Below are 7,807 nucleotides of genomic sequence, written 5' to 3' on the forward strand. Positions count from 1 at the left end.
TGCTGTGGTGTGGCTAATTTGGGCTACCCTCCGAACCAGTAATTGCTGGTCCTCTTCAGCTATTGAAGCCATCTTGTCTCAGGCACTTGTCCTTGGTCGGGAAGTCTTCACACATGGTGGCTGCTTTGTCCAGATCCCAGGCCTTTGCAGATTTACCAACTTATCAATTTCTCTGGGCTCTTCAACCGGAGCACACAGAACACCTGAACTCCCTATGCTTTATACAGGGCTTGGGAACCAGAAGCATTTCAAAGATTTTCTAGACACTTCCTTTGTGCTATACAATGTTCCCACATCATGATGGATGTGACTGTGTTGAGCTACACATAGAGGTTTGTGTCTTTCCCAGAAAAATATCCGTTGCCAGTGCTCTCCAGTCCCCCATCCAATTCAGCATTTCTCCCATTCTACTTTCATATCCTCCATTTCCCACTTTGGAAGATGGAAAGCAAGGACACATGTGTCTGATCTTTCTACCCTCTCCACATGTCTGTCTGCTCTTGGTTACAATACACTGGGGCCATAATGGGTGAAATTTCTTTATTTTTACCATCCTATTTAAGGCAGAAACCACCCAACATCCACTTCCATGTCCCATTTTCCACTGAGACAGTGGATCCTAAGGACTTGAAGAGACTCTGCTGGCTAGGACAAACAGGCATCTCCATGGTAAGCAGCATGAGAGAAAACCAGATGGACTACTCTCAAATGCACTGTATGAGACTCTCGGTATTTAACATGATTCTCTGGAGTAAACACCAAAAGCAATTGAGCTCTAGTTCCCCAGAAGGCCAGCTGGATGAGGGCTCTTTTTTGACCTGCACTGAATTTAATTAGATTAAAAAAATAAAGACATAAGACATCTCTTGCAAAGCTTAATTTGTGGACAACTCACATCTGCTATGAAATGTTGTTCCTCTCCACTATAAGTTTAAAATTTCTGATGTTTTGCTTAATATTCACAAGGACTAATGACATAAATTGATATTTTTAACTTAAAATAGATTTCTTCTTCCTCAAAGTGCAATTTTAACTGATTTACATTTGCATGCTTTGCACAGGCTTTCATAGTTATTTATTTCTCTGAAGGAAATCGAACATTTGCAATTTATTATGCTAGAATATCCTTGAGTTTCCCCATCATCATATAGTATGATAAGTATGTCATAGTTGCTGTATCTATATTTTTAACAGTTGTGGCTTTTAAGAATTTGAGGATTTTAGAGACAAGACATACTTAACTTACACATTAATTCTTTACGCTGTGCAAAATATCTAAATCAATACACATTTTAGAAGAAAAAAATCAATACTGCCCAAACTCCAGTGAGTAGAACATGTCCTTATGCTTCAGGTAAGTGCTGAAGTTCTGTGGGGAGATGCATAATTGGGTTGATTCTGTTTTTGGCTTTGTGATACATCTTGATTATGATATGTGTTACATTACCATTGTCACTCGTTGCGAGAAACCTATGCATTCAGGATCAGAGCCACATTTTCACTGTATATGTTTAGTGTGTGAGGGACATCTTGGGTCATCTGCTTAAAGATATGAGGAAGTGACTATAAGAACAAAACGTTAAAGGTGTTTTGTAAACTGATGATTTATTTATTTATTTTCATTTACCAGACCATGGTAATAGAGAAGTATAGTGTTTTACCTAACCCTGGAAAAAAGAAGGAACATCAGAAATAACTGAGTTCTAATTCCCCAGCAACAGACCAGATGAGGGCCCTCCATTGACCTCTACTGAATTCAGTTTAATTAAAAGAAAATAAATAAATGAGACATTTCCTGCAAACAACTCAAAATGTTAATGTAAATTTGTTATAACTAGATAAAGGAGTACAGCTATAATCTCATTAGACGTTACCCCCCAAATCATATTTCTTTAAACATTAGTGTATTTTCTATAGTTTAGAGTCAATTGTTTGTTTGAAAAGTTAGGCATCCCTAACTTCCCAAGCCAGGGTTGCTGCATGTGTTCTTTTCAGTTATAATTAGGTGCCAAGGTGCATCCAGGTGGATCAGTTGGGGTTCACAGGTATTCCTCTTCATCACCTCCTGTGGACTTAATTGTGTCTCCTCCCAAAATTCATTTGTTGAAGCCCTAACCCCTCAATGTGACTGTCTTTGGAGATGGGGCTTTTAGGAGGTAATTAAGCTTAAATGAGGCCATAAGGGTTGAGTCCTAATCCGATAGGATTAGTGACCTTACAAGAAGAGGGAGAGAGAGAGAGAGATCTCTGTCCATGTGCGTGCCTCAGGGAAAAGCCATGTGAACACACACTGAGAAGGCAGCCATCTGCGAGCCAGGAAAAATCCCTCGTCAAAGCTCAACCGTGCAGGCACTCTGCTCTCAGGCTATCAGCATCTAGAAGTGTGAGAAATTGATTCCTCTTGTTTAAGCCTCCCAAATCTACAGTATCTTGTTACGGTAGCCTGAGCTAAGACAACACTGTTTTTTTTTAAACATCTTTATTGGGGTATAATTGCTTTACAATGGTGTGTTAGTTTCTGCTTTATAACAAAGTGAATCAGTTATACATATACATATGTTCCCATATCTCTTCCCTCTTGCGTCTCCCTCCCTCCTACCCTCCCTATCCCACCCCTCCAGGCTGTCACAAAGCACCGAGCCAATATCCCTGTGCCATGCGGCTGCTTCCCACTAGCCATCCACCCTACTACGTTTGTTAGTGTGTATATGTCCATGACTCTCGCCCCGTCACAGCTCACCCTTCCTCCTCCCCATAACCTCAAGTCCGTTCTCCAGGAGGTCTGCGTCTTCATTCCTGCCTTACCCCCAGGTTCTTCATGACATTTTTTTTTCTTAAATTCCATATATATGTGTTAGCATACGGTATTTGTCTTTTTCTTTCTGACTTACTTCACTGTGTATGACAGACTCTAGGTCTATCCACCGTTTTGTAAAAGCATCCCTACCTCTTTCTAATCAGTGTCTATTGCCTCTGCTGATATGATGATGACTCTTCTTGCCTGCTGGCCCTTGGTCACAAGGAATCCAAAGAGCCACGATGGCAGCTGTAGCTCATGGTTCAGTGAGTCCCTTGCGGTGTCCCAAGAGTGCACCCTGTTTTGGAGACTATATCCTCTAACCCTATAGAAACCAGAGTTGCCAGGATAGAGAGCATAATTTTTTAAGTAGGTGTTTGGGAGTGATGGTAAGAGGGGCTAGTCCTTCTAGCACCCCTCAGTTCTCAGATCAATGCATTCTTATTGGGATCACAGTGCCATGTATAGCTTTCTGATTTAGTACATATATAATGAGTCCTGAATGATGACACCAACTTCTTGCAGAGTACTGTTTCCAAGCTGACACTTTAACGCTGTCTTCAACAGGCCATCCCTATATTAGAGGCGACTAGCTGCTTCTGGATGTTGCAGTATGAGACGTAACCAGTGGATCGCAGCCTTATAGGCCCATTCTTGCATACTCTTTGCTGTAAAATGGGTCCTTGGGTCGGATGCTGCATTATGAGGAATTTAATGCCTGAGGATCATGCATTCCCTAAACCCATGGATAGTGGTTCTGGCTGAAGTTTTGCAGGCAGGAAAGGCAAATCCATACCTGGGAGAGGTATCCATCTGTGTGAGGATAAACAACTGGCACTTCCAGGACAGAATGTCTAGTGTAGTTAACTTTGCATCCAGTGACCACTTGATCTCCTTGAGGAATTGTGCCATATTAGTGGCTCAGTGTTGGTCTTTGTTGCTGACATGTTGGACATTCAGGGGCAGCAGTAACTAGACTGACCTTGGCAAGTGCACTGCTAGAGTAAATGATATTTTAGGTACCTGCATGCAGGGATTTGATCAGTTTCTTTTTTCGGTTATTAGCATAACTTTCAACCATCATGTATCATATTTCCAATGTTTTTTTTTTTTTTTTAAATCTACCCTTTTACCATGCAGGCTGACAAAATAACTATCGAAGCGGAGAGGTGCCATGCTAAAGAGCTTCATAGATTTGGCAGAAATATAAAGGTTTTGTGCTTCAAAGCAAGAAATGTCCCCAACTGACTGGGTGTGCTTTGGCACCTTAATATATATGTTTTCCCACATCAAAAGTATGTGTAAGCATATCCAATCTTATTCTCGGAAGTTTTTATGAAAAATATTACCTAGTGGAAAACAAGACATATTTTTTTCTGTTAGTTTCTCAGTGTGAATACACTTTATTCTTATGGCTTAATAGGTATAGGATACAAATACTTCTTGAATTTGCCATTGTTTGCCTTGATAAAACAGTCAGTACAGTTTTTTTTTTTTGATTAAGGATTCTTTTTCCCTGTATGTTCAAACTACCTCTCACATCTATTGGCTTTAAACTAATCTCAGCATCTGTCTACAGGGTTCTTCACTGTTTACTGTTTCCTCCGTATATGGTTTCATCCATCTGTGAAAATCCCAGTTTTTCTTCTGCTGCTTTTTTCCCTGAGATAAATTTTCTCCTTCCTTTAGAGTAAAATTCATCAAAATAGGTATTTCATTTAGAATATGAGTAGTAATGTATATCAAACTTTCTTCATTGTTATACAAATTGAACTAGTAATACTAACATATATATTTGATTTAGTATTTACAAATATATGTACCTATATAATATATATTTACTATACCTTGCTCTGAAAATCTGTTTAATAATTTTAAATGTTTTGTTTGGTAGTGAAAGCTACACTCTCTTAAGAAACCACTCCTTAGGAAATCTAGAAGTACTGCTGAATTTAAATTCAAGTAACATGGCTACAAGCTAATTACTATGTTATGTGTTAAAAGGAAGTATTTTTCTTATTTAAAACTGAGAAAAATATATCTCTTGAGGAAAGAGTTATTTATAAATAAAATCTCTACTTCCTGTCCCATTTATCCTTTATCTCAATCCATTCTGAATTTTCCTCTATCATTCAATTTAATTAACTTTGCCAAGGTCACAAATGTTTCCCAAATCCAGTGAACACTTATTAGTTCTTATCTCACTCAGTGGACTTAGGTTTTCATAGTTGAACAATCCTCCTTTGTAAATCACATTTCTATCTTGGCTTTCATGATGCCATGTTCAAATGTTTGTTTTGTTTTTCTCCTTTCTTACCTCCCTGGCCACTATAATTTGATCTCCATTTCTGGCTCATGAAAATGTGGTGCAGTGTTCTATGAAGCCGAACTTGGTCTTACACACCTGGCCAATTATATTGGCCAGCTATTGCTGTAGAACAAACAAGTACAAAATTTCAGTGGCATATGATATTAAAAATTTGCTTCTTCCTATGTGTGTGTGGGTTGGCTGGAGAGGCTCTGCTGACCTTGGCTGGGCTTGTTCATGCATCCGTAGACTGGGGGTTGGATAGATAGGTGGAATTAGCTGGGCAGCTTTGATTCAAACTGAAGGTCTGCCAATAAGGCAGGTGGCTGTGCTTTATGTGTCTCCCGTTCTTCTAGATTGCTGGGCTAGACAGAGCATGTTCTTCTTGTGAAGATGGCAGAGGTGTAACAGGGAAAGCCAAAGCATACATTGTTTGTAAAGATTAGATTCAGAACTGGCACACTACCTCCATCCTTATTCCACTGATCAAAGAACATCAAGAGTACAAAGTCAAGAAACATCAAGATACACTCTGCCTTTCGTGCAAGGAAGTGAATTATTATGTGACAAAGGATGTGGTTGTAAGGACCAAGAATTGGAACCATAACTCAACCTACCATACTAAACTTACTTACTTTTGCCCCATAGCAGGATCTTTGCACATAATGTTCCCACTTTCTGGAATATTCTTCCTTTTAATATTTGCCTAACTGTGTTTTATGCAAGATTCATCTTTTCAGAAGTATCTTTTCTGACCCTTGTGGAATAATCAGCAATCTCCTCTCACTTATTCACAGTGCCCTATTGTTTCCTTATAGCAATGTGTAGTATTCTATGTATTATTTTATTTGTGTTTTTGGTTGTTTCTTCCTCCACAATTCAAGCTTCATGAAAGCAAAGAGGAGGTTTGTCATGTTCATCACTGTCCCTCAGCACCTAATGCAAGTTCTTGCATATGATATTTAGTCAATAAATATTTGTTGAGAAATAAAATTAAAAATATGACTGGGCTATTCGGTTTTTTTTTATTGCAACGTTACAGGAAAAAAGGTAGAATCAAAAACATTATACCTAGCTTTTTATGCCCTAAATATTTCTTGGTTGTGGTTGAAAGGACGAGGCCAGTAAGACAGTTATTAAGGATAATGAAGTCTTATTTTCGTTTTCTTTTCTTCTCCTTTTTGTTTCAGATATTTTGTTACTGTTAGAAAAATTTCATTTTCTAACCTACAGTGAAATAACATCACAAAAGCAAAGAGACCAGTTAGAACATTATTGGAATTGTCAAGATGAGATAATGACTTGGAGTAGATTGGCAAAACAAATAGGAGATTTGGGAGGAAGATAGTTCTACCATGAACATGTAGAGTTGAAGGGGTTTATGAAACATCTAGTAGGCCATTGGGAATGTAGGCCCAAGAAAGATATCTAGTAGGTCTCAAGAAATATAGGCTGGAGAAATAAATTTGTTAAATGCTAATAGATAGTAATTGTAGCCATGGCAGTGGGTAATATTGTCTCTAGAGAATAAGTAAAGAGAGAGAATGAACGATGAACTTTTTCCTAAAAAGCTCCAACATTTAAAGTTTAGTTGGAGAAGATGAAACAAAAAATGAAAATGAGAATACACAATTAAAAAGGTAGGAGGAACACTATGCCATCACAGATCACAATGGAAGACAATGTTTTCTGAAAGAGAAAATAGTAAACTAGGTTGACTGCTGTTGAAAGGTTAAATACAATATGAGAAGAAGAGTATCCATTGGATATGGACATGTAGAAGGCCTGTTTTATGCTATCAAGAGCAGATCAGAGGTGTCCTGTGGGTGGAAGCTAGAATGGAGTAGACTGCATATCAAATAAGGGCCAGAAATAAAGTAAGCAGGTGTAGATTTCTCTCTGAGAAGTTTCTCCAGGAAGGGGAAGAGGTGTGAATGTAAAATTATCATTCCTCCATATAAGTCTTATATCACTCCTGGGATCTTTTTCTTCTCCCTTGTCACATGAAGTAGTCAAATATCTAGATATGGACTAGTTAGCCCTGGGCTTGACTCTTAGCCCCACCAATTACCAGTTATTTTATTTAAGCTCTAAGCCTCAGTTCCTCATATGTAAAAATGGGGATAATAATACCAAATCTACTGTCATCCATAAGTATCAAAGACATGATTCATGAGAATATGGCTGTCATAGAGGACATGCTTCATAAAAATTTGATTTTAAAAGGGTAAATTACAAATACTTTAGAAACAAAGTACACTTTGTCAAACTGAGGGCCTTTTAAGATATTTTAAAAATTAATTTCTTGTCTTTCACTTTGGTTCTATACTTTGTTTTACTCTTCTGTGATAGTATTTTCATTTCTCTTCACCTTTTCTCTCTTCATTAGTATCCATTCCATCAAGGTTTGGAAATACTTTATGTTCTTTGTCCTCCCTTTGACTTTCTGATTACCTGAACTTTTCTCCCTGGGTGCCTCCAGTATCCTTACATAATAGTTGCAATGTAGGTGATTCCCCAGACTGCATTTCCTTCCCTTACACCCCAATCTCTCTGGGCAGGTATTTATTTATGTCATTTGTTACTTATCTCTTGGGGGCCTATTAATTTTAAACACTAAACAAAATGGTTCAGTAGCTTACTCTCACACAGCATGTATTACATGATGGACAGTTATTCTGTGTCAAGCACTGTCATATATA

Source organism: Globicephala melas, chromosome 7, assembly GCF_963455315.2.
Source record: "Globicephala melas chromosome 7, mGloMel1.2, whole genome shotgun sequence".
In the NCBI taxonomy this organism is placed as follows: Eukaryota; Metazoa; Chordata; class Mammalia; order Artiodactyla; family Delphinidae; genus Globicephala; species Globicephala melas.